General features: G+C 40.1%; 1 pseudogene; it reads left to right on the top strand.

The window, feature by feature from the left end:
• LOC139745244 (uncharacterized) overlaps nt 1-27,247 on the top strand; it is a 314,489-nt pseudogene that overhangs the window by 74,808 nt on the left and 212,434 nt on the right.

Genomic DNA, 27,247 nt, shown 5'->3' with positions numbered 1-27,247 from the left:
GGATCCTCCTTTTAAAAGGAGAATCTAACTTTATAAAAAGTTGTCTTCAGAGTGAGGTGGGCCTCAAAAAAGGCCCGCAAAGGCCTCCCCCCCCCCCCCCCCCGAAAAAAAAGAAAGGAAAGGAAAAGAAAAGAAAAGAAAAGAAAAGAAAAGAAAAGAAAAAGAGATACTGTAGGGAAAAATTCAAAAGTCTGAAAATTTGCAATAAGAATAAAGAGGAAAAAATTAAAGTGTGTGGAAATACCATGTGTTGTATTGTGAAGTAAAAAATTAGCATATTATTAGTAACACTATAACAGTGTGAGATCAAAACATAAATGTAGTAAATAGATGTGTATGTGTAAATACACCTGTAAAACTGACTGAAAATGGCTTTCATTCACCCACCCCCAAAAAAGTTCTGCTTTTACAAAGCGTATTTGTGGTCACTATCGATTAGAGGCCTTGGTATATTAAAGGGAGAAAAAGGAGAATCTAACTTTATAAAAAGTTGTCTTCAGAGTGAGGTGGGCCTCAAAAAAGGCCCGCAAAGGCCTCCCCCCCCCCCCGAAAAAAAAGAAAGGAAAGGAAAAGAAAAGAAAAGAAAAGAAAAGAAAAGAAAAAGAGATACTGTAGGGAAAAATTCAAAAGTCTGAAAATTTGCAATAAGAATAAAGAGGAAAAAATTAAAGTGTGTGGAAATACCATGTGTTGTATTGTGAAGTAAAAAATTAGCATATTATTAGTAACACTATAACAGTGTGAGATCAAAACATAAATGTAGTAAATAGATGTGTATGTGTAAATACACCTGTAAAACTGACTGAAAATGGCTTTCATTCACCCACCCCCAAAAAAGTTCTGCTTTTACAAAGCGTATTTGTGGTCACTATCGATTAGAGGCCTTGGTATATTTTTACCAAGTGGATAAATATTGTAAGTGAAGGTTGCTATCATATGTTTATCACAACTGGCAAAATTTCTGAAAGAGGGTTTTTTGCCTTAAACCTGTTATGTTTTATTTTCCACAGAGAGGAGCAGGAGGTGAATCTTCAAGAGATTATTTTAGAATGAACCTGAAAATAAGTAGCAGAAGGTTATCCTGTATGATACAAGAACGGGTCATGTGACAGCGGCAGTCTTGCGGCCGGGGCAGAATGTGTAGTCTCTATCTAATACAAAGACTCATCGAATTACGTCTTGCTTTCATGACACTTCGTGTCATACTGCACTGCTCAGTATTCTCACTCGTTGGGTTGATCTTCGGTCTCTAAATTTAGTCAGCTGAACCCAGATTTGTGATGGGAACCGTCCTCCCCTCCACCACCTGTTCTCGCTTCACGTTGTTGCCAATTTGCCCGCCGTGTCGGAGAGATGGCGAAGCAACTGTTGCTGGTGCTGCAGCTTGGGGAAACAGGGGTCCTCCCTGAACGGAGTCCTCCCCCCTTCCCAGACCCCAGTGTGTCTGTCATTGTCATGCATCCCAAATACCAATTTGAGGCCTTCTTCACGGGGAATTGGATGAGTGCACAGATGTCTTTCAAACTTTTGATCGCAACTATGCCCACTTGTCACTTGGGATAACATTTTTAGACGTTCAGAACCCCCCATGATATTTATAGGTCTCCAAGTTTTCATTCAAACATATGCTGACAAAGTAGATGTGCACCACAGACAGCAAACTGCATCAAATTGAATCTGTATTGGCAATCCTCCACTAGCAGTAATACGCCATCATTCAGAGATTGAAAATATTAATAAAAATGCAGTCATTTCTTTTCCCTTCAGAATTCTAAGAGCATCTTCTCATTACGTCTAATAGCTTGAGATGTCGTATATTGATGAACCAAATTTGTGAGTTGCCTGCTCAATCTTACTGAATTTAGAGCTATTTCAGAGGAAAATGCTGAATTTTCTACCGTACTCATAGACAAATAGATTCTAGATTTGGCTCCATGTGATTTTCTTACTTAATCCAGTGTCAAAGACGTTTATGTCCTGATGAATAATATATTCATGGTAACCATAATCAGTTTAATATTTAGCTGTAATTGTGACAATTGCAATTATAGCTGTATGACAGGGTGACAAGACATTTGCTCCAGTCCTGTTCTCTTCAAGGACTCAGGGTTAGTGTTAGAGCTGTTATAGGGTTTATCTTTAGTTTGATGTCAGGATTACGATTAGGATTAGGGTTATGCTTGTGGGTAGAATTTATGTTTGGCATCGCATGCAGATATTTCACGAGAGCAAGTGTCGCAGGAGCAAATATCATGGAACCGTATGACAGTGATAGTAATTATCATTATGAAATTCAATTTCTGATTGCAAAAGGATGAACTCATCGTCTAAATGACCAAATGAGTATTTGATATCAAAACAGGTGCATGTGCAATTATACCCTTCCACATTTATTGAAACTAATTAGTTGTGGCATTTCCAGAATTAATGATGGTTATCTACTGCTAATATCTGTAGTTGTGATACTACTACATGTACCTAGGTACTCCTATGTTCTTTGACTACTAATGATAAAATATTGGCAATAAAAATGTCAAAAGGTGATTATGAACATACTGATGATAATGATATCAAAACAGAGTGTAAATTACCATATTGATATAGCTTGACTATGTGTGTTGTTGTAAATGAACACACACACGCATGCTCACACAAACATCAACACACACATCAACACACATACACAAACACACAGACGTGCATACACACAATTTACAGCACTGTTTTTTTCCTCCAAAATCCAGAAGTGTCAGTGTGTGAGTAAAATGGCTGCAGCCAGTGCTCACCCAACCACGAAATGATCCATAAATGATTAACAAATCCAGTAACACAGAATTTGATTATATGGGATGAGTAATACCGCATACTTTGGTCCTTCTCTTCAATATTCCTCCTCCGTACCGGTGTTTGCTTCCGAATAATTTGAAGAGTGCCACGATCTGCCAAGTTCCCAATACTGGATCAGTGAGAAATTTGTTGATATTTTACACTAACCTTGTGACATGGAGCAATTCATTTGCATGGCGCATGAAAAGTTGGATATATCTTGGTATTATGGAAAAGTGATAAGCACATGTCTAGGTATATATTTTCATCTTCAGATGCTACTTATCAAGAGTGTATGATGGAGTGCGTCCGTTTTCAAGATTTTTTCCATTCCGGATATTTGGATTCTCTTTTGCCTCATCATTAACTGTTAGGAAATTTCCCTTGGTATATTTCAATCAAATGTTTGTGTTTACATGTTCACATTTCTCCTCATTGCATCTGCAGTGCTAGTATGAGTTCTCATTTGCTAGAAATGTAACTATAATACACAACCTGTATCTCACTTGCCCCATATGTCACAGAACAAGAATTTGAAGAAGTATGTAAAAAAAATAAACATTATTACATTCACCACAAGGAAGTCACAGAAGGTAAAGCATTTCAAGAAGGTTTTTTTTTTTTTTTTTGGGGGGGGGGGAAATAGTAAAACTTTCTTAGGAAGGGGGTGCTTCATTATCCTCTTCAAAGTAGCGTCCTCACTTCTTTGCTGCTTGTTGCCATGGCGAAAATGATGATGCTGGAGTATAATCTGAACATGCGCATCTCATCTTACCCCAACTCATCCGTGCATCTTAGCACCAGGCTCTGAGACAGAGCTGGTATCATCAGCGCCATAAATCTTGGGAGCAAAAAAAAGAAAGAAAGAAAGAAAGAAAGAAAAATGCGAACAACAACAACAACAGGGAGGCGGGAGTCCGAGCGAGATGGAGCAAGTCAGGTGATCCACCCTAGCTCTGGTGACTCATAGGGAAAACCGTATGCCTCATACCCATCACAGGGAGCACAGAGCTATCTCCACTGTCCGCTGGACACACGCTTTAAAGGGGGTAGTCGTGCGAATGGTAATCTTTCTCCTAATTGGAGCTATCATGCTTTTTAGAAATAGGTTGTCAGTATCTTCTCTGTTTGATATCTTCTTGCCTTGGTAGATCAATATATAATTCTATAAGTCATCATATTCACTCATTTTTTTTGACATACTCATTCTTAAAAGACTGAGGAGAAATAAAAGTACAATGCCCTTCTTGTCATTAGATTGTGAGGACAGTTTGTGCTCAAATGAGGGGATACAAGACACTTTTGTTCAAATCTAAGAAAATATAGTAAGTCCAATATTAGTCCATAGTGTGTAATGCTTAAGTTCATCATATGAGATGGTTTTCTTTTTAATGATCAAAAGCATAACTTTGTTTTGATGTCTGTGAGCTAGATGAAGACTCTCGGCTCATCAGTCAGGGGGTGTCGTTCGAGTCCTGTAAATAGGATGCATTGGGATATTAGGTTATCAGTTGATGAGAATAAGTTGGATTCATTTTCATGATGTTTGAAATATCTGTACAGTTAGAAAGACTGCAACGAAAGTTGACATTAGATATGTGTGAGACAAAAGGAGCCAAATGGAATGGGGGGTTCGGGTGGGGGGAGGAGGATTGGCAGTTTGACAGCATCAATCACTCAAACTTCTTTATTAACCCTTTCTTTACCGATTAGTTAAATGTGCACAAATTTCAGACAAATTCCTTTGTACAATAGATTAATGTGACATGCAGAGAGTTGATATATACATAATTAAGTGATGAGTAATTCGCCATAAATTATCATGGAAAGCAGTAAATAAAATCTTTTGTAGAGATAGCTTATCAAACTTGCATGTACATGAATGTGAGAACAAGAATACATTGTACATGTGTGAGATGGAACAATGCGCATATCGCATGAAGTTGTATCCATTTTAAACTCCTAATTGAGGCTGTCCTAGGCGAAAGAGGATTGTAACAGATATACCAAAACTTTGAAAGAAATTTGATTACTCCTCTCCCAGCTTCGCACCTAAAAAGAAGATTATGAGATCACGTCTGTAAACCTCACACCTCACGCCTCTTCTTCTATAATGCAATTTATTTCTATTGCACAGTCTTACGAATGTATGGCGCCAGCTAGTGGTGTAGTCATTGTGAAAAGAAATTTAAGCGAGAGAAGAAGCCACCGTGATCCGTCTCTCTCGCCTCGGCGTAAAATGTTGTCTGTGACTCATCATGGCTGCTAAATCGCTCGAGCAGATCTTCGTTAGTGACGGCACGTGATGCAGAATCGTTAGTAAGACCGTAATGAGGCCGAATCCATCTGATTCTCACCACACTTCTCAATTATCTGAGTGTGAAGTGTGGATTTATTTTTTTTGAAAAAATCTATCCATGTCTTCTCATCATAAATATTTTTCCCTATAATGTCCCTGAAGATCAAATGAAAACAATGCCCCCCATGAAAATAGCTAATTGATGGGGATATATGTGTACATGTGAATGATACTTCTTCTCGAAGAGAATCTCAGGTTGGAGACAGTTGGACATTAGTCACCTGCTGAGTACCACCTTTACCAACATCAAACTCACCAGCTCTACTGACAAAAACAAAAAAAATATTGTGACATGTAATTGTCCTGTCCAATGAGTCAAGCCAATCATAGGTGTAAGAATTTCATAAAATATTAATTTTTCATTAATAAGACGACAAGTACGTATGCAAGCTTGAACATTAATTTCTGGCTGAGAAGACATTCATGATAGCATTTTATTTTATGTTGATGAAAGTCAGTTTCTTATTTCTGGCTTTCTAGGTTGTAAAAGATATGTTCTTTTATTTGAATTTGCTTTAATTGCCATGACATACGTAGAAGTGGACCAAGTTATCTAGCCGAATAAAATATGTTCTCAGTTATCTATCTTAATCTATACAGAAATAGAGGAAACACATGAAACAGGATTTATGATATTTACTCTTTGTTTTCTATGGTAGTATTATGGTAGTATCATTTCTATTTCTCATCTGCTAACCTGTGGTACTTTGTATGTGGCTGCCTTGTATAAATACCAGTGCCATAACATGAATGTCGCTGGTTTTCAAGTGCCTGTCAATACTTGCAGGAAATGAGGATGAGGAACTTCGGTTTCCACCTGGAAATCCTTCCCATAATTATTGTAAGTGTGTCACTTTAACATCTTTGTCTGAAATTTTCAATTTCAAATTGCATTTCTTTTCTTGATTATTTTCAACACTCTTGGAACCCTTCTTTCTTGCGTCGTTGTAATAAGAATAAAATAAAGGCATAAATAGATTGGTTAATAGATGAATAGATAGATATAGTGATGCCAAATATGTGGTATTGAAGGACCTTACACATGAAGAATAATATAAGGATTGTGTTTTTTTTTTTGTTCCCCATATATGCTTGAAATAGAGCTGTAATACATGTACATCTGTGTAAATGCCCAAAGTCAACTCAGAATAATCCTACAATGGACCAAATGTGAAGTCAGAATACGCCCAGAGTAAACTTAGAGAGAAATTAGACTAAAATGCAATGTTTCGGGACTTTTCACCAGAGGCGAAACTGAGTGGAAACCTTATCTTATCAATGATATCCTCTATTAAAAGTACATTTGAATTGAAAGCATGCCGTAGATTTTATCCTGAAATTATGGAGTACTCATAATATTCATATTTGAAGAAAAAACCCACTCCATGAGAACTAGTGCTTGATGGAGGATGAACGTCATGTATATAAAGTGTGAGACATTAGATTCTGACTGGTATGTAATGATTGCTGAGTTCGCAGGTGCGAACAAAATTCATGAGTATTGAAGGGACATTTGTAGAATCTGAATGTTTGTTTGGCTTGAGTAATGTGTAGTACTAGAGCAAATGAATCGAAGTGCAGAGGTTGTGGATTGAAAGATTATTGTTGTTCCATTCTCCCCTGCCAGCCTACATCAGCTTGGCTTGCTTCTGACTTGACCGATTTCAAAGCAGAGTGATGATTAGGGCTTCTTTCCACCTCGTCCTAATGTAATCTATGCCACTTCCATTTACCCTGCAGTCAAGTACATTCCCCTCTTTCCACTTCAGAGTGGAAGCTGATTTCCTGCAGGTTTACATGTAATCCCCCACTTGATTTGCCATGATCATGTGACCAGGTTCGGTTCTGTCAATGTTCCCTAATTTGTGGCCGTTCTTCGACGAACCAGACGCCCACACATACGGCAACATGTTCGAAGCAGTGAGTGATCATTCGTCACGCATCTCCAAGACTCTTCGGTTCAAACACCAACAGTTTCCTTTCCTCATCGTTTTCTTCCCATGTTTTCATTCTATCCCCCCCCCCCCCAATACTTAAAAAAAAAAAAAAACTTCAAGTCATAACTTGTTGACTGCAATCCACTCACAGCTTTATTTCTATAATCAATAGTTGCTACACATTTTGTAATAGTGAATATAATTGCTATCACATTAAATGTGACATCATTACTGATGTTGATGATGAAGCTCCCTAAAGTCTTTCGTACCTTGATTCTGGATTATCATGAGATAAACATTGGCATTTGTAGAGTTGTTCTTGGCTCGTAGGAGGAACATAATTTTGTCATCAATATAATTCCAGCAAATAAATTGTGGGGGGCGGGGGTCAGCTGAGATTCTTGAGAGATTGGGGATATGATCTTTTAGCCTTGTAACCCATCAGCTGAGTGAATCATGATCACATCATATCAGTCTTATCCATCACCTTCAGACATTTTTGGATTAAATGACAGAATCAGATTGAAACAAAATCTGCTGATTTTTATGAAGACTCTTTGTTGATACCCCCTCAGTTTGTTTGAACTTCAGAATTATTTAACCCTTTGTGTCCCTGTGTGCTAAATCTGAACTTCTAAAGCTGTTTAGTTGGCATTAACCCGTTGAGGACGAGTCCTGAGTATACCGCGGCAAGGCTCTATGGAAAATGCGTGTTGTAGCAAAATCAGCCTGTCCTCAACGGGTTAAGGTCGTTGCCATTTAGTATCATGCCTGTTGACAGACTTTGATCAGCGGTCATGGCATCTTGTTCAAGATTAGTATTTTGAACAACCATTCAGACATGATGATAAGATGGTCTGAGGTGCAAGCCATTGTGTTGTTGTGATACATAGAGGATGAGGGTACTCCCTATTCATTGGTAACTAGTTTAGAACATATGAGCTGATTGGTAAACAAAGCACAAAAAGAGATAAAGAATGCAGCCATTCTGCTATTTTGGAGTACTACAGGTACATTCAGTTCCTTGTGCTCTGTTGTCTGCTGCTGACTATCTTTGTATACCTGCAAATCACAACAGGTGAATTAGCCCTATTATCTTATTGAGCTGGTATTCAATCTCAATTTCCTGTAATAGCAACAAGCATTTTCTAACTAACTTGTGATATTCAAGTTTTTTCATAATCAGTTGGTAATAGTGTCCATCATAATTGTAATGGGTGAAATCTTTGATGGGCAAGACTTCTTGCATTATTCATGGTTGCCACTTGACCATTATTATTTTTGAAGAACACATTTCAGAGCATTGTTTCAATCACAGGTTTAGTAAAAACCTATATTGAAAGTTATAGTATCTTGTAGTGGAATTTGGTGTCACGCAGTGCGTGGATTATGGGTATACTCATTTGTTCTATCTGAGTTGTTTTTTTTTCGGCATAACTTTTGTGAAGGAGTGTTTTGTGTGTGTGTGTGTGTGTACACTGCTTCACTGATAAAATTGTGACTTAGCAAGTTTCTGTTTGAGATTAGATGTGTTATAAAGTTATGTTGTATTTATGCATACTGATTGCAATGTGCACAGCTTAAAACTAGATATGAAAAGTCAGTTTTTAGATATTGTTATGCATTATATAATTCTCCAAGGTGTGAGACCAATCAATCAAATTCCAAACAATAATATATAAAAAAGGATAGCTGAACAGACTTGCGTATTATCAGATAAAGGATCTTTATCAATGTGATCTATAATCGTTGAATATTTAGTTCATTGTGTTTGTTTCTATATAATGAGAAATTATTGACATTGAGCTGTAAGATATAGAAATAATGAGGAACTTGTGAAGAGTGTAGGCTGCTGGACTGGGGTTATTGCCACTATAGCAGCCTCCGCTGTGTCTCTTCAGGACTGACTGTCATGCTGTTTGCCAATAGAGGGCAGAAGACTGATTATTTTCATGTCCAAACACACTGGGTCCAATGTATGAAAGGGATGTTACTACTGATTAAATGTCTGTGGGTGTTTCTGTTTACAAATTATCATATTGATTCACAATGTATTGATGCTGTTAATATACCAAATGATTGGAAGGATAATTGGTCCTGTGATTGATCATTAACTTATATTACCGGGTAATGTAATACAATAAGGAACATCTGCACTGCATCGTTGAGAGTGATGAGTGATTGTAAGTGGCGGTTTTGGCAACTGATCGCTGACGAATGCTAGTATTATATCCGTCGATTCAATGCATTAAATATCACCATTGTCTTTCCCCCTCATAAATACTACATGATAGAGAGCACAAATTGATCAGCCATGATGAAAGAGCAAGAATGCAATCATTGGTATCACATTTTGATACAGGAAACCTCCTTTATAACTAGCTTGCTAACAATGAGGTACAGCTTTTAATATGGTGAAGTCAGTGGTCCGAATTTTCCATTGTTGTATTTAGCTCGTTTGTTTTTTAGTGTGTCACCATTAAGTTACTGGTTAAAACAAGGTGAAATCGGCCATCCTGGTGACCTTGTTAAAACAGGTTTCCTTGTTCATACAAAAAATGTCACCTTTGTAGGTGTAAAGTGAATCCTGTGTCGTAACTCATATAATCATTGTATTTCCCCTCACTTTATGACCCAGAAGCCAGATGTCCTCATTGGATCTACAGAGAATAAAAAGCATGTTGTTATGATCATTCTTTTCTCTTTTCGTTCAATTATTGCAGTCGTTCAAGTTTGGAGGAGAGCCTACCAGCATTGTGCAGCAGAAGACCAAGTCCGCCAGGAAAGTGACGTTCAGCACTCTCCCACATGAGGTAAGCAACTGATCATTACCAGTTACCATGGAAACAGGATGACAGTGATTCAACATCACTCTTGCTTGTCATGCGTACGAAACCAATTTGTCATATTTTGTGGCCAAAGAGCCAGTCTACCACTGATAATTCTAACTTGACAATCCCCTTTCACACTGCCACTTTAATCAGGGATTTGTCTAGAGGCTCCACATAGATACAAGTCAGGCTTAGTCACCGGTGTGAATGTGCCTCTGGTTTTGTCCCAGCTGAATCGTGGTCTAGCCCCAGCTCAGTTTTGACAGGAGGTAACTAATGATTTACTGGTGTATAGGAACATTTCATCCATTCTGTAGTATGTATTTGTGTGTGTGTGTGTTTTCAAACTCACTGACTAGGTATATATATAAGTATCTAAGTATATATTCTAGGTATATCATTTTATATGTAGATATAAATATGTATACATTTTATATACATACACACACACATGGAAGATACTAAGATTATAGGGCTGAGGAAGAAAAAAAAAGGAGAATCAATTTAGTTCCATTCTAATTATACAAAAACTGAACTAGCAACATCAATTTGGAGTATTGATTACAGGAGAAAGAAGAGAAGCAAAGTGAGAAAGGGAAAGAGAGAGAGAGAGAGAGAGAGAGAGAGAGAGAGAGAGTTGAAAATAGAGGTGAAGAGGAAGAAATGGTGAAATTGTGAACAGCCGAAGTCGAGTGGTTTCCCCCCAGTAAGCATATGTAGGAAACACTTAATTTAGGTACCTGTAATGATGTGTATACTGCCCTCTTCTGCCCAGCTGTGATGTAAACATGAAGACAATGTGTGAAGTTTGTATAAAGTGTTTTGCAAGCCTCAAGCCAAAAGTTTGTTATGATTGTGCTTTGAAAAGTGCTGATGTAATTGCTCTCTACTATAGTCAAAGCAAAGTGAATGTGAATAGAATTGATTTCATCAAAAAAAAGAAATTTTTAGTAGAACACGACGAAACAGCTTTTGTCAATGACCAAAAAAATGGTACTTGAACCAGCTTCTCAAAATGTACTCCTCATGAAATATTCATGTAACAGAGATGTATCATCATTGAATTTTTTATCATAAGATTTTATCATAGAAAGTCATCTCTTGTCTACTTTATCTTCTTTATAGTTGGACCCTCTTGTTCTCATTTTTGTCCTGTTTCTTTTTCCATTTCTTCCTTTTTTTTCACATACTGCTCTCAAATTTCTAGTTTTTCTTGTTTTTATCTCTGTCCTTGTTTCTTCTTGTTTTTCATCTCATGCAGCTGTAAGAAGCCTTCTTAAGTTTTACCTATGTAGACAATAAAAAACAAACAAACAAATTAATATACTAAATGTCAATTCAGAGTCGTAGTGCAGCTGCGTCGTTTATCGATAGCAACCGGAAATGATCTCTCGTTCTCGGATCTTGTGTCTGTGCGAGCTCCCCTCACTTAAAAAAATTGCTCTTTTGTTTTCTTGCCTTCGTGTTATTTCTAGACAAGCTGTAAACTGGGCTACCAAGCCAAATCAGGTCTCCAAATGACTAATTTTATAGCGTAAATGCGTTTGTGTTACCATGGCAACAGAAAGCTGGGGTAATTGAAACTTGAAAGGTAGTTCTGTTGGTTTGGTTTTACTGTTGGTGACTACTCGCCTCTGAAATCGAGCTTCATCCTCGGGGAGAAAAAAAAACAACAAACTTTCAAATCTCAGACAAGTAAAAAGGTATATTTTGTTTTAAGCTAGTGCTGGCTTCTATCTTCAGCCAGGAGCCAGTGGCTTTAAGTCATTTGATATTTTGTAGAGCTAGAATAGGGAAACATTTGAGGTTTAGGTTATCTATATTGTTTTAAACTATCTGTGTCATTGTGATAAGAAGCAAAATCTGTCTCTAATTAAATATACCAAGAGTGCTAAAGTTACTAAAGGAAATGTGTCCCATAGATTTGACTGGCTTTCTTGCAGTATATAGTCTAAGAAACTCGTATTTTCCCATTAAATCAAAACTTGCAATATGTGCACACTGTATAATTTCTTTTAGTGTTTTCTTTTTTGAATCTTTATTTTTTTTTGTACAGAAAAGTAAGACGTCACTATTTTATTAAATCATATCCGAAAGTAATGTTTTGCTACTTATCTTAACTCACTAACTTTGGATATATCTGAATAATTTTTATGGAAATGTGAAGCTGAGATATAGTAGTTGAATCAAAGAAAAAAAGAGAGGAAATTATCAAAAACTAAATTGGTTCATGCCAAACTCAAATTACAGAAAAAAAAATCCTAATGAATTTCTTTTAAAGCAGACCTGTCACAAATGATCAAAACTAAAAAAAAAAGCTTGATTAGGATCTGTCACGACCAATGGAAGAGAGCTATGACATAGCCAGTTGAATTATCACAAAATTGCATTTATTATAACTAAATTCTGTATCACAATTAAATGGTTGCCATTGCAACTGCATTATCATCACATTGACATCAATTTCCGAAAATTAAATTATCTCATGAGTTCCAACGAATATAAATGCACTTCCCTGTGTTAATCGACGCCTGAAGTCTAGTCCATTCAGCGATTATAATTGGCTGCGTTATAACATCATTGAAGCGGCTCGTAGGATGGCAGCTCGTGCGTTGACGGCGGCCCAAAAGGAACATCCGGCGTTCAGGAGGCAGCATGCATGCTGCATCCCCAGTGTGGGTAGATACGGTGGTGCTCGGCTTATCAACGCTGCGTTGACATTAAAACATGTTGACCCCTCCTTCTCTGCGATGTGGAGTACGAACTCAATATTATGTAGTGCGACTCGAAGTGAAGCACGAACTCGGCTCGGAGTAGGTGCGGCACAGGGACTCGGGGTAGAAGTATGAACTCAGGATAAAACCCTTAAGAAATTGGAACAAATTTCCACTAGCTGAAAATCGTACCCAAATTCCATATATATAATAACTCCACATTTTCAATCCATGCTTCATAAATCTCATATACATTTGCCATAAATTAACCTATGACAAAGTCAATTTACCGCTGGATAAGTTATCACTTACCCTGACACAAATCCCCATTTCAATTATCCGTTCCACATCAACATACATATCATAATTGTCAAATATCTCTGTAAAATAACATTTACTGATAGACTTTCTTCAGATTCTATCACAACCATAGTTATTAAAAATCAAATTCACTTATTCTTCAATTTCTGCCACACATCTATCTCAACTTCCTCAGATTTTCTGACATTCAGATAATATTCTCAAAATGCAAAATAATGCTATCACTTGCTTAAGCGCTGACTGTAAAACTGATAGAAAAACTATTCAACTCACCACCATTGTGGGCTCACAACTCCTCCCAAAATTAACGGTACTCGAACTCGAGGGCCATAGCCTGTTGGCTCCTCAAAACACAAACTCGAGGGCCCTAGCCTGTTGGCTCCTCCGAACACAACTTGACTCTCTGCTGCCAAAATGAAGAGTGACTCTCTCCTACACTGTGGCAATGCAACCTGTAGCTTCGGGCGGGTCTTGGCATTCAAAGTATCCCTGACATTCGCCCTTGCCTGGAGGCGATTACGTAATACTACCTGTCTCCCTCTCTGAGTGGAGTCAATACATTTCCACTAAGCTACTTATTTTTTTCCTTTACAAACACAATTATAGCAAAAGCATTTTCTCTTGGCAACATCTTCCCGTCAAAAATATACATAAACAAATGAGAGGACTTTCTTTTTCAAATTTCTGATACTACATTATTTTTGATACTTATTTTCCAAATTTCAGGATATTGCTGTTGGAAAAACTACTTGTGACAAATATCCCCCTCCTTCAAAACAACTGCTATATTTTGAAATTAAGGACATCTACTTAAGTAATCTGCTCCTACGTTCTCCGATCCTTTGATCACTTGCACTCTGTAGTCGTACGCTTGCAAAGCTAGCGCCCAACGCAGAACTCTCGCATTTTTGTGCTGCGCTTTGGACAGATAAGCAAGTGGGTAGTGGTCTGTCTGGTACGTGAACTTCCTTCCATACAAGTAGTACGAAAACTTTTTGACAGCCCATGCCAATGCCAGACATTCGCGCTCAACTATTGCGTACTTCCGCTCGCGATCAAGCAGTTTGCGGCTCGCATAGCTGACCGGAAACAAGTCGCTGTCTTGTTTTTGCATCAGGACAGCTCCTATGCCTATGTCTGACGCGTCTGTCCTTACCACATACTCTTCGTCTCTGTTTGGCAGGCGTAAGATAGGATACTTACAGAGCCTGTCTTGCAGTGTTTGAAATGCATGCTCCTGTACTTCTCCCCATCTTACCTTTTCTGGTTGGTTCTTCTTTGTTAGATCGGTCAAAGGTGCTGCGATCGCGGCCATGTTGGGAATGAACTTTCTATAGTACCCGACCAATCCTAAGAACGATCTCACCTCCCTTTTCGTTGTCGGCCTCGACATCGACTTCACCTTGGCCAGCTTCTCTGGAGTTGGCTTCACTCTACCTCCTTCCACGATGTGTCCTAGAAATTCGACTGATCGACAGCCGAGATGACACTTACTTGGTCGTGCTGTGAGATGAGCTTCTCGTAGTCGTTGGAAGACCCGTCGGAGATCGTCCACGTGTTCCTCCCATGTCTTGCTGTACACCAATACGTCATCTATGTAGTGTACGACATGAGGCAAACCTGCAAGCAACTTCCTCATCATGCGTGTGAATACCGCAGGGGCGTTCACCATTCCGAATGGTAGCACTCGAAATTGATACTGACCTTCTGGTGTGACGAAAGCAGTCTTTTCTCTGTCTCTCTCGTCCACGGGGATTTGCCAATATCCTTTCGACAAGTCAATTTTCGAAAAGTATTTGGCCTCTCCGATTTCTGACATGATCTCTTCTACATTTGGGATCGGTTCATTATCGATGACAGTCACCGAGTTAAGTTTCCTGTAGTCTACGCAGAATCTTACCTTCCCGTCCTTCTTCGGTACTAGTACAACAGGGGCTGCATACGGTGACGTCGATGGTTCGATTACCTTCATGTCCAGCATCGTGTTCACCTCCTCTTGTATTGTCTCCTTCATACTCTGTGGAACAGGAAATGGTCTAGAACGAATTGGTTCTTCTGTTTTCAACTGAACTGTGTGTTGTGCCAGATTTGTGTGACCTGGTACATCAGTCATCACGTCAGCGAAACCCTTCACTAATCCTACGAGTTCCTTACGTTCAGCATCGCTCAACTCATCACTGATGTGAACATCACTCACACCTTCAGTTTGCACAACGGATGGGCATTCAATGGACACAGCTTCATCCTCACTACCCTGTTCATCGATCACACGCAAGTGGTTAGCCTCTCTCACAGACTCCTCACGTGCTCTCTCCTGATACTTCTTCATCAGATTCGCATGATAAGTCTTTTCCTTACCTTTCACCCGTAGCTTGTAGTTGTGTCGTGCAACTCGTCCTACCACTTCGAACGGCCCTTGCCATTGCATCTCAAGTTTGTTTGAGCTGGTGGGCAACAGCAGTAAGGCTTTGTCCCCCTTTTCAAACCTTCTCTCTCTTGCCCTTACGTCAAAGTGTTTCTTGTACCTGAGAGATGACTTCTCAAGTACGCTCCTCGCGACTTCGCAAGTGGACTGTAACCTATCCCTAAGGTCTAAGACGTACTGATAGGTGGTCTTTACCTCTTCCTCGGGAATTTCCTCCGTCCATAACTCCCTGAGTATCGTCATTGGCCCTCGGACTACTCTACCATACATCAATTCAAAGGGTGAATAACCTGTACTCTCATGTGGGACTTCGCGATATGAGAATAGTAGCGCAGGTAGATAGCGATCCCAATCTTTGGGTCTCTCTTGACACATGCGCCTAAGCATCTGTTTGAGCGTCCCATTGAAACGCTCGCATGCGCCGTTTGCCATGGGATGATACGGCGTAGTGTAGAATTGCTTAATTCCTACTAGACGCGCTGCTTCCCTCATGACCCCGGCAGTGAATTGGGTGCCGTTGTCTGAAAGCATTTCATTTGGAAAGCCTAGTCTAGAGAAGACCTCCATGAGACCTTCAGCTACGCGTTCAGCTTCGATAGACGGAAGAGCTATCGCCTCGGGGTAACGAGTAGCTAGATCTACAAGTGTAAGTATGTACCGGTTACCTTTGTCGGTGATAGGTTGAAGTGGACCTATGATATCCACCGCAACACGTCGAAAGCATGTGTCGATCAACTGAGGGGTAACTAAGGGAACCTTACCTACCCTACCTTTTGGTGTAGTTCTTTGGCATGCGTCACATGAAGCACAGTAGCGCTTTACATCCGACTGGATACCTGGCCAATAGAACTGTGACATCACTCTATCAAGTGTTTTCCTTGTTTGGAGATGACCAGCTAGCGGCATATCATGTGCAAGGTGTAGTACTGATTCTCGCAGTGCTTTGGGGACTACGAGCTGTTTGAAAACTTTTCCGTTCTCAACATGAGGTGACTCATATTGACGATATAGGAGTGAGTTATCGTAGAAGTATCGAACTCGTCCCCCCTTACCTACGATCTTGTTCTCACCACTCACCGCCAACCTTTTCACCTTCTCCAGCGTCACGTCCCTCTCCTGCTCCCTCAGCATCTCGTCTCGGGTGGCTGCAATCTCGATGCCGTCCGGCGTCTTCAGCCGCCTCCACGGTTGCTCCTTCCTCCTCCTCATCCCCCTAGTCTCAACACTAGCCCCGATACCTGTGTTGTGGGTGGCGTCCGTCGTCTGCTCCCGTCTCTCCGTGACGACTCCAGTCCCCTTGGCACCGCCATCTGACCCAGCATCAGTCTGTGTCTCCATGTCGACTCCTCTCCCTTGCGTCTCCATGTCGACCTCAGACGCAGTCTCCCCGTAAGAGCCTGATGCCTCCTCAGTCCTTCCTTCGACTCCAACTGGCATCTGCACTCCGTTGACGTTACCTACAATCAAGTCATAGACTGGATTATCCATACAAAGTGCTTTCACATTGCCTGAAAGGTATGGTGTATGAATATCTACAAAGGCAAGCGGGAACCTCCGTATGGTACCATCCATGAGCACGCATGGCTGGAGCTCACCTGACATTTGAGAGTACCCAACTAGACTTCTGCGGACCACAATCGCGTTGCACCCCGTGTCCCGCAGCACCGTGACACTCTTACCATTCACTCTACCCTGACAGGTAGGCACATTGTCAGGACCTAACTCATGACCACTATTGAGCACGAGTAACTCATGCCCGCAAATCAGCTTGGCAGTGCGTATTGCGTCTGCTTTACCTGACTCTACCTCGCTGGCCGGTGCATCCGGACATAGCCCTGTGAGACAACTTCCCCCTGTCTTAGCCTTTCCAGAGGTAGGCTGTTTGGGAGGGTATTTGGTAGCTACCTCCCCTTTTGTAGGGCACTTAGGAGCAATATGACCCCATCTACCACATGAATGACACCTAGGACCTTTAGGCTGGTTAGCCCTAAATGCCGCCTGACACTTTTGATCGCTAAGACCACGCGCTTCAAAGTACAGCTCAGCGTGTTTAACGAAGTCCTGCACACTACCTGGAGTGCGCTCACGAATGAATATCGCCAGCTCGCGTGTGCAGCTTGCGAACAATTGCTCTTGTACGCACAAGTCTAATAGTGCTTCTGCAGAGTCACTACATTCCGAACGCTCAACCCAGCTTTTTGCGTACCCAGACACGCGCGCAGCAAATTGTGCAAAAGATTCGCCATCCTTTTGCTTCGCTTCCCGAAATCGCTTCCGGAAGCCTTCTGCATTTAGTGCAAAGTGCTGCAGCAGTGCATGCTTAAGGCTATCGTAATGCTCAGCTTCACTGGTGGGCAGGCGCGTATAGCACTCTAGCGCACGGCCTGTCAACAAGTTTCCTAGGGCAGGAGCCCATGCTCCCTTGGGCCACTTGCTCAAGGTAGCATGCCTTTCAAAACGCAATATGTATGCATCCAAATCGTCAGAGTTCTCGTTGAACGCTTGCATGCGTGGTAGCGCACTCTGAAACCCTTGAGAGTCAGAATCCGAACTTGAACTATGCCTATCCTTGTTACACTCAGCAATCTCCAACTCTAATTGCTTTTGCTTAGTAGCCTCTTCTGCAAGCTTCAACTGTTCTTCCCTTTGCTTCTGGCGCTCATCCCTAGCTGCATTAGCTTCACGCCGACTAACTTCCTTATCCCTTTCTTCACGAGCAAAGGTAAGTAACTTCTCACCCTGAAGCCCATACTTCTCTCCTAACTCAATGTATTCAGACAAATCCATACTTGCGTTAAAGTAACAATGTGGAACAACTTATAAACCTGAAGTGACCTCACTGTTAAACTCTAACTCAACCTTCAACAGTTAGAAATTTTCTATACCACTCCTGAGATCACTGCAGTACAAATACCTTTGTGAAGATTGTAGTCCTACTTCTGGCTAATCACTTTCTACACTTCACTGGTTGACAAAACAGACTCCTCTCCCGGACGTGCCCCCATTTGTCACGACCAATGGAAGAGAGCTATGACATAGCCAGTTGAATTATCACAAAATTGCATTTATTATAACTAAATTCTGTATCACAATTAAATGGTTGCCATTGCAACTGCATTATCATCACATTGACATCAATTTCCGAAAATTAAATTATCTCATGAGTTCCAACGAATATAAATGCACTTCCCTGTGTTAATCGACGCCTGAAGTCTAGTCCATTCAGCGATTATAATTGGCTGCGTTATAACATCATTGAAGCGGCTCGTAGGATGGCAGCTCGTGCGTTGACGGCGGCCCAAAAGGAACATCCGGCGTTCAGGAGGCAGCATGCATGCTGCATCCCCAGTGTGGGTAGATACGGTGGTGCTCGGCTTATCAACGCTGCGTTGACATTAAAACATGTTGACCCCTCCTTCTCTGCGATGTGGAGTACGAACTCAATATTATGTAGTGCGACTCGAAGTGAAGCACGAACTCGGCTCGGAGTAGGTGCGGCACAGGGACTCGGGGTAGAAGTATGAACTCAGGATAAAACCCTTAAGAAATTGGAACAAATTTCCACTAGCTGAAAATCGTACCCAAATTCCATATATATAATAACTCCACATTTTCAATCCATGCTTCATAAATCTCATATACATTTGCCATAAATTAACCTATGACAAAGTCAATTTACCGCTGGATAAGTTATCACTTACCCTGACACAAATCCCCATTTCAATTATCCGTTCCACATCAACATACATATCATAATTGTCAAATATCTCTGTAAAATAACATTTACTGATAGACTTTCTTCAGATTCTATCACAACCATAGTTATTAAAAATCAAATTCACTTATTCTTCAATTTCTGCCACACATCTATCTCAACTTCCTCAGATTTTCTGACATTCAGATAATATTCTCAAAATGCAAAATAATGCTATCACTTGCTTAAGCGCTGACTGTAAAACTGATAGAAAAACTATTCAACTCACCACCATTGTGGGCTCACAACTCCTCCCAAAATTAACGGTACTCGAACTCGAGGGCCATAGCCTGTTGGCTCCTCAAAACACAAACTCGAGGGCCCTAGCCTGTTGGCTCCTCCGAACACAACTTGACTCTCTGCTGCCAAAATGAAGAGTGACTCTCTCCTACACTGTGGCAATGCAACCTGTAGCTTCGGGCGGGTCTTGGCATTCAAAGTATCCCTGACATTCGCCCTTGCCTGGAGGCGATTACGTAATACTACCTGTCTCCCTCTCTGAGTGGAGTCAATACATTTCCACTAAGCTACTTATTTTTTTCCTTTACAAACACAATTATAGCAAAAGCATTTTCTCTTGGCAACATCTTCCCGTCAAAAATATACATAAACAAATGAGAGGACTTTCTTTTTCAAATTTCTGATACTACATTATTTTTGATACTTATTTTCCAAATTTCAGGATATTGCTGTTGGAAAAACTACTTGTGACAGGATCCTTCACTCAATTAAATTGTAACTGTGTGATTGGTAAGACAACACAATTGACGAGAGTTCATTTTACAGCGTGTGTATTTGATATATCCCAAATTTTGTTTGTAAGATCATGTTGCTGAAACTTTTATGTCATGGTGTGTGATGTCTTCGTAGAGACTGCTGTCACAGGGTAAAGAAGCTGTGTAGTACTTCTTTGGTTGTGGTATCCCCAAAACCACAGCGGAGCTGTAATTCAGGAGAAATAATATTGCTTTACAAAGAGGGCCGTTTGAATGGGAAAGTTGATTAGGAACGCTGCAATTAGTTTTGGGAGATTTGCAAAGCAGGCTTCTTTTTTTACTTCTTTTGTTGAATGGTAGGGCAGAATGACCGCCTCCCAAAAGAGAGGGAAAGGTAAAGACTGCAATTGTAAACCATCGTGCCCACCAGCTATGGCTGGAGAATGAGAGCAGCGGGAGAGGCGGTTTCTCTTGACGGTCTTGCCCCGCTCAATGGGGGTAATAGCATCCTTATTTCCTGCACTAATTCTGCCAAACCTAGCCCGCGAGGAAAAGGCAAGCAATATCTTGTGGAGGAGGGACACCGGTGGTGGCCGATGGGGGGATGCGGACGAGCAAACCGGGAGAAATGGGATGCATTGCAAATTTCAGCCCACGACGAGGTTATCACCGCCAGTCTTGTTCTGTATACAGGTCAATTTGAATGACCGACTGGCATTTGGCTATGGTGTCTCTTAATGTCAAAGAAACCAAATAACAAAGCAAATCTGTCAGTAGATGGCAAATATTTTACATTGCATGTTACATGGAAGAAGAACTCTCTTTGATCTTAGAAGCTTCAGAACTTGCAGCCCTGACTGAGTAGTAACCCCATATGGCCAACAAAGATTGGCGGAAGTTCATTTTTGGTAAATGGTTGATAGGGTGCCCTCCGCATATTCAGTTGAATGCTGCTTAGTTTGCTGCTTAAAGTTTGAGGAAAATCAGGCAATCAATGCAAAAGTTATGAATATTTAAAGTTTTTGTGTTGGAACCACTGGATGAAGAGACTACATGAGTTTATGATATCATGTGAGGACAAAAAGAAAACATAAAGAAAATTAAACATGATTTCACTTTTCTAGCATAATGAAAGAGCTCTTGACTAACTGCTTTCAGAAAGCAGGGGAAATAATTACAACCCTTAACATATGTTTGTATCAAGTTGATGAGATATGTAATTTTCATGAAAAATTTGTATTTTTTTTTGTGGAATTCCCTTTATATTTTCCATATATTGTTGTCCACACATGACGTCATGAACTCTAGTAGTCTCCTCATCCAGCGGTTCTAACACCAAAACTTGAAAAATTCATAACTTTTACATCGATTGTCAGTTTTTCCTCAAACTTTCACGGATAAGTTCTACTAATGTTGCTGCTTTCACTCAATCCACATTTCTCTTTGGGCTTTGGTTTCCTTTTGTAAGATGATTCGTAAGTCAGAAAGAATATTTGGCACAGTAATCCGTTGCCTGTTAGCTGATGTGATCATCCATACGGCTTACATTCAACATGCCATATTCCTGTGATCAGTTTATCAATCCATGCCAAAATTTGATACATTGCTCATCAAACACTGTTTTACCGGGGGGGGGGGGGGGGGGGGGGGGGGGGGGATGATGTCATGTCTAGAATCAGCAGACCAGTAAACTGACACCATATTCGAATCTTGTGCAACTCTTTACTACAGAGGTTGTTCCTGACTGGTGGAAAGCTAACTACTGTAAAAACTGTTATTTTTGGGAGGGTTTGATTTTTGCAAATTGCTTGAGTCACTGCCGGGGTGCAAAAATATCGCAAATGGACAGGCATTAGTGTACTTACAATAGCTTTGAATTCAAAATCGTGAAAAGAAACTGTCATAAAAATGTCTTTGACCTCATTTGCGAAAATATCTGTATGCGAAAATGGCAGCTTTTACAATAGTATCATCACAGTCGTAGGCTTGTTTGGCGAAAATGTACATGTAAATGAGTACAACAGGAAGTGGCATGCCGGTACTGTATACGCCATATATTTTGCGAATCTAAATTTTTGCGAATCGAGACTTACCAATGATTTCGTGAGTGGTTAAATTCGCGATCATGGAGTCCTGTACCGAACGGAGAAATGTGTTGCACGTGCATCACATTCATATCAGGATCAGAGTCAATATTTCTGCGTTTTTTTAATTTCGCAAATAGCAGCTGACTCGCAAAATTCGCAAAAATAAAAACCTCGCAAAATATTCGGCGTATACAGTACTTTATGTTCGTATTGATTGACCATAAATGTGGACAGAAATTCGGAGAACTCTTAAAATGTGTAAATTTGATAGAGCCAATTTGTACCTTGGATAATGAATTCTGAAGGTCTATTTAAGTTATTGGTTTGTTTTATCAAATCTTCGTAAAAACCATATCCCTGTACCTAGAGATAATGGACACAGTAACTCTAGGAATTGCTTCAGAGTTAGAACCAAATGGTTGAATACCCCCTTCTCTGAAAAATCCATGTTAACATTCAACCGGTTGATTGTTTGGGGTGGGGGGGGGGGGAGGGGGTGTAATCACAAAACTAGTAGCATGCATAATGTATCTCTGCATTCCGGTATTCTCCAAAAACATGTAGCAATCATCATGCATCCTAGGTTTGCTTTCCCAGAACTACTTGAGAAACATCTTTCATTTTTTTTTTTCAGTGAGGAAATTATTGATTGTAAAATGTAATCTAAAACTGCATCTGCAAGATTAACAGAAAAGCAACATTGAATAGTGTAAGGAAAGAAGTTCTGCCTTCATTCAATCAATAAATACATGAAGCTGGCATGCAGAAAGGATTTTTGTAAATCTATCCTAAAACAACAACTGAAAAAAAAATTATTTGAGAGGATGGAGAAATAGGGACTGTGGAATCAATGAGAATTTTTCTCCCATGTAAACTTTTCCTCTCTGTCTAAAATATCCACATAAATCTTCAAGTTTAATAACATCAAGTTTCAAACAAGATCCCTGGCTTCGGACAATAAGGGTTGTAGTGTCTTCTTCTCTTTCTTATTCTTTTTCATTTTTTGAAATGTTCATTTAGTAAATACAGATACTGTCAGCAGTAGATTCTGTTTTACAATAAATCAGGCTCTTTATGATAAATCTCACTGCGCATCGTTGGATCTTTGGACAGCTGAATTTACTGACTATGTTTGTGGTTCTGCATTGATTTATCACCTGATATTGTTTTTGATGTTGCCTTCACAAGTCCTGATTAATTATGAATTCAATAAAATGACATGATCTTAGTACCTTGAAGAAGTACACATTGTATTCTCCCCAAAAGCCCGAAAAAAGACCAAAATGTGTGGTTTTTGTGTGATTTCTGCAGAGGGACCGATTTTGTCTTGAAAGTTTTGGGGATGAAATATAAAACCTTCGGCGTAATGAGGATGAAGGTGACTGTTGTGTAACATACAAACCTATCAAAATATTGACCAATAAGAGACATTTTGTAGTCACAGGAGTAATGTGGCTATTTTTAGCTGCCTTCTGAGGCCGAGGTGGGTGATTTGCGGATGCGTCACTTGTTTCAATTTCTTTACAATTTGCCTCGTCTAGAAGTGATTCCAAACGCTTTACCTCATCAGATTCACTCTGGCCTGCCCTCCACACCATCAATCAGTGGAATTAATTTGCTCAGATGTTGTTTCAGCAAGGCGATACCCCCGGCACAGGGCGGAGAATCCAAACGCTAAGACTGCCCGGGCCGAAAACACCGCGATAACACTGACAGCGGCTGCACTTATATTAGTGACTCGTCCTGCTGGAAATGTTTTGACTCTGTCCTGGCCATCGACCGCTTCAAGGGACTAAGATAGAATGGCTCCCAGTCGATAGCACATCTGCGTTTGTTTACACTTACATTCGCGTCTCTATGCAGTCAGTCAAGGAATCTCTTCCACCGTGTTGTTTGTTTTGTTGTGAAAGGTGTAGGGAGAATTTATTTTTATTTTTTTGCTTATTTACTCTCTGGATTCTATTTCGGAAGAGTCAGTAAACAGGTGTAATTCATCCTTGCGATTGATCCTACTAGTTTCGATCTCATTCCATCGTTTTTTATCATTGTGCCAGTAACATCTGTAAATCTTCTGAATCGCCACTCGTTCAGAAAAAAAAAGAAAACACTTTGGCATTCTTTTGTTTTTTCCTCCAAGGAATGTGTACCATATGTAATTATCAACATTTTACTCCAAAAATAAAGAAGAAATAGAATTGGAAGAAAAACTCAAATATGTAAGTGTAGCATTGTCATAAACCCCCCAAATTTAGCCACGCTTTAACCGTAATATCATATCAAACAAATAGAAAAAAAAAAGTTGTTTCAGGACAGGAATATGCATGATTCTAGAAAAACTAATCAAAATTATCCATGACAGCCTATTTGTGTAGCATTTCAGTGGGCTGATTTGTCCTGTAGTTGACCTCTACTGTCCTGAATGGACTTTGTAAAAGTGACTGCAAATTACTGGCTGGTGGTGATTTAAATGCCTGCAACCATCATTTGGTCGTTGAGTGTGAGAAAAAAAAAATTAGACAAAAGATACAAGACAACAACAACAGCAACAAGGAACCCCACAACTTGAATAACCTGCAAGTCCAGGAAATGAAAAAGGTAGTTTGCTCCGTACATTTTGCTCTGGCCGATCCAACGGTGTCGTGCGTGGGACTGAGAGAGGTGGTTATCTCCCTCACTTGTGGCTGCCAGACCTTGTCGATAAGTCTGCGTAATATCCCAGACGATGCAGCGGAGAGCGTTTTCAACCGGTCTAATTGTTCTGCCGAGTGTTGCAACTCCTCTCTTCTCAGAAATCCTCATGGTATGACTCTCATGTTGAAATCTGTTGAAGACTCACATGGATGAAACAAAGTATGCACACTCACAGAAATCTCTTTATATTCATGGCATTGGGTTATAGAAAACCATTTGTTGTCTTTCCTTTTCCTGAAAAGTTCTAGAAATAATCATAATACCCATATTCCACAATATGATGGTGTTTCACGTGTTCGGAAGTAAGCATTGTAGTAATGTTTGTGTTCTCTGGCAAGATGTGACATCATCCAACCAAAGTGCATGAAGTGGTAGACTTTTTGACAGTGTATTGTATATGTTGACAACAGCTCTGTAGAATGACAGAGCATCAATTGAGATATTTATGATGTGAAGATTTGTACCCTCCTAGGGCAATGCCAGTGACAAGAAATCACCCTGTAAGAGGCTTTTCTCTTTTCATATATGGAAGCCAAGAGGGAGAGGTAAAAAGGAAGAATTAGCTGTGTGTAATTTTATGTTGGATGTATGGCTCATGCCAATGTATGTGTTTTTTTTTTTGACAAATACTCTATCAAAAAGGATGCTTATTCATTTTTTTTTTTGTAAGATTAGCTTAAAGGTTCAGAGAATGGTATATCTACAAATTCATTGATAAATCAGTTGGCTTAAAGGATTAAGCAGAATGATTATGATTAGGATGACACTGTCATGAAAATATGTTGAGGCATATGACATTATAAACTTAGATTTTATGTGCTACCTCTAAGTCTATGAAGTGTTTGGTTATCTTTTTAGGAGTCACTAGTTTCCAAAGCTGGTTCCTTCATCCACGGACGGAGAATGATGATTGTGTTCAAGCTTTGGACAGAAATCACTGACCCTGCTCTAAAGGGGAATACAGAATTTAGACATTTGAATGAAAATGTAATGTTTTGTATACCTTTTTACAAGAACATAAGAAGGCTTGCCTTGCAAAGATTAGTCTTCAAGAGAAAACTAGTTCACCCTTCTGAGTGAAAGAACACTTCATAGTGTGTAACTTGATTTGTATATACATTCCTCCTTATCCGTAGCTTTTTACAAGATCATGAGTAACGTTATCCTCTAAGTCTGCCGTTTTGATTCACGTTTAGATGGCCTGAAATGGCGCAGATTTCACTGGAAGTATGTAGGGAAGCTCGCAGATAAGGTGAAAGTAGAATGTTGTTTGAGACAGGATAAAAAAAAAATAAGGAACCATCAGAAAGGAATCAGTGGAGGGCAATGACTTGTTGCTACGGTAATGAGACAGCATCCCAGCAAGCCTCCAGTAAAAGAGGCCAGGGGAAAGCCTCATATGATGCATGGAGTTTAATTACCATTCAAGACTTTGGCAGCTTCATCATCAAGTCCAGTAAGCGTGGAGATGAATGAAGGGAGAAAGGGTCTACGTTGCATTAAATGTGATATGTTATTAAATTCACCATGTGAGTTGCTTGGTCTATTTTTCTAAGTGCAATTAATGCAGGTTAATTGATTGAAAGACTCTAAACACTACTGTAAAGACACTTCAAGGAGAAACATGTGTATGAATAAAACAAGCATTGAAATTGAGAAATGTAGTGGAAATACATGCAGACTATAATCAGCGTAGCAAAGACTTCGAGTGAGATACAAAACATATCGGCTCAATGTCAGTGATGGATGAAAGATTGAAATGGGTTTTACTCTGCTCCCCAGTACTCTTCTGAGTGTGGCAAGACTTCGCTCTTGAGCATCCAAATATACAAGAGATGATTGCATCGGAATGATTCCCACTTGTAAGGGCAGGAATGGTTGTATTCTGCTGTGGCGTGCAGTCTATCTTATGCCAGTGTGTGGCAATCTCCTGGTCACGCACCGTTGCAGGCAGCAGCATCTGCAAATGTAGGACACGATTTGCTCCCCGCCAGCCAGGCTCGGCGCCGTTGTACGCATGAGTTGCGATCTCTGATGCAGTCGATTGCGGGAATCTGACCAGCGTGTGCCCTTTTGGTCGTTCCTCTGATCGATACTCGCCTGACTGGGATTGTCCCAGTCTGAATTGAATCTCAATAGGTCTTTGGATGGCAAGTGAAAATCTTGTGAAACCATTGCTTTACCTCAGCTGGCAAAAGAGATTGATTCTTCACCACATACAGAAGACAGTCACAATGAAAACAAGATCAATGCTAGCCATGTCTTGTGTGTCTATCATGAGCTCCGCTGGTGGTTTGGTGGTCTGTGTCGATTGACAGGGCTGTCTGATAGCTGACTGTTGATGATATGGGGTTTATTCAATCCTTGTAATCCATATTTCATTACCACTGCCTGTTACTTGAACCATGGGGAACTATAACCACTGAATGTGGACTCCCCTATTAGTAGTAGCTAATTGCTTTAACCCGTTGGGGATGAGTCCCGAGTATACTCGGACAAGTGTTTATAGAAAATGTGTGTTGCAGCAAAATCAGTCTGTCCTCAACGGGTTAATTTGTTTAATTTTCTTTTGTTTTGGGTGTGAGG

Source organism: Diadema antillarum, unplaced genomic scaffold (genome assembly GCF_040938485.1).
Source record: "Diadema antillarum isolate AM-2024a unplaced genomic scaffold, OU_Dant_1.0 seq00001244_RagTag, whole genome shotgun sequence".
NCBI lineage: Eukaryota > Metazoa > Echinodermata > Echinoidea > Diadematoida > Diadematidae > Diadema > Diadema antillarum.
Note: the sequence above shows the minus strand (reverse complement) of the source record. Positions and strands in the feature narration are given on the sequence as shown.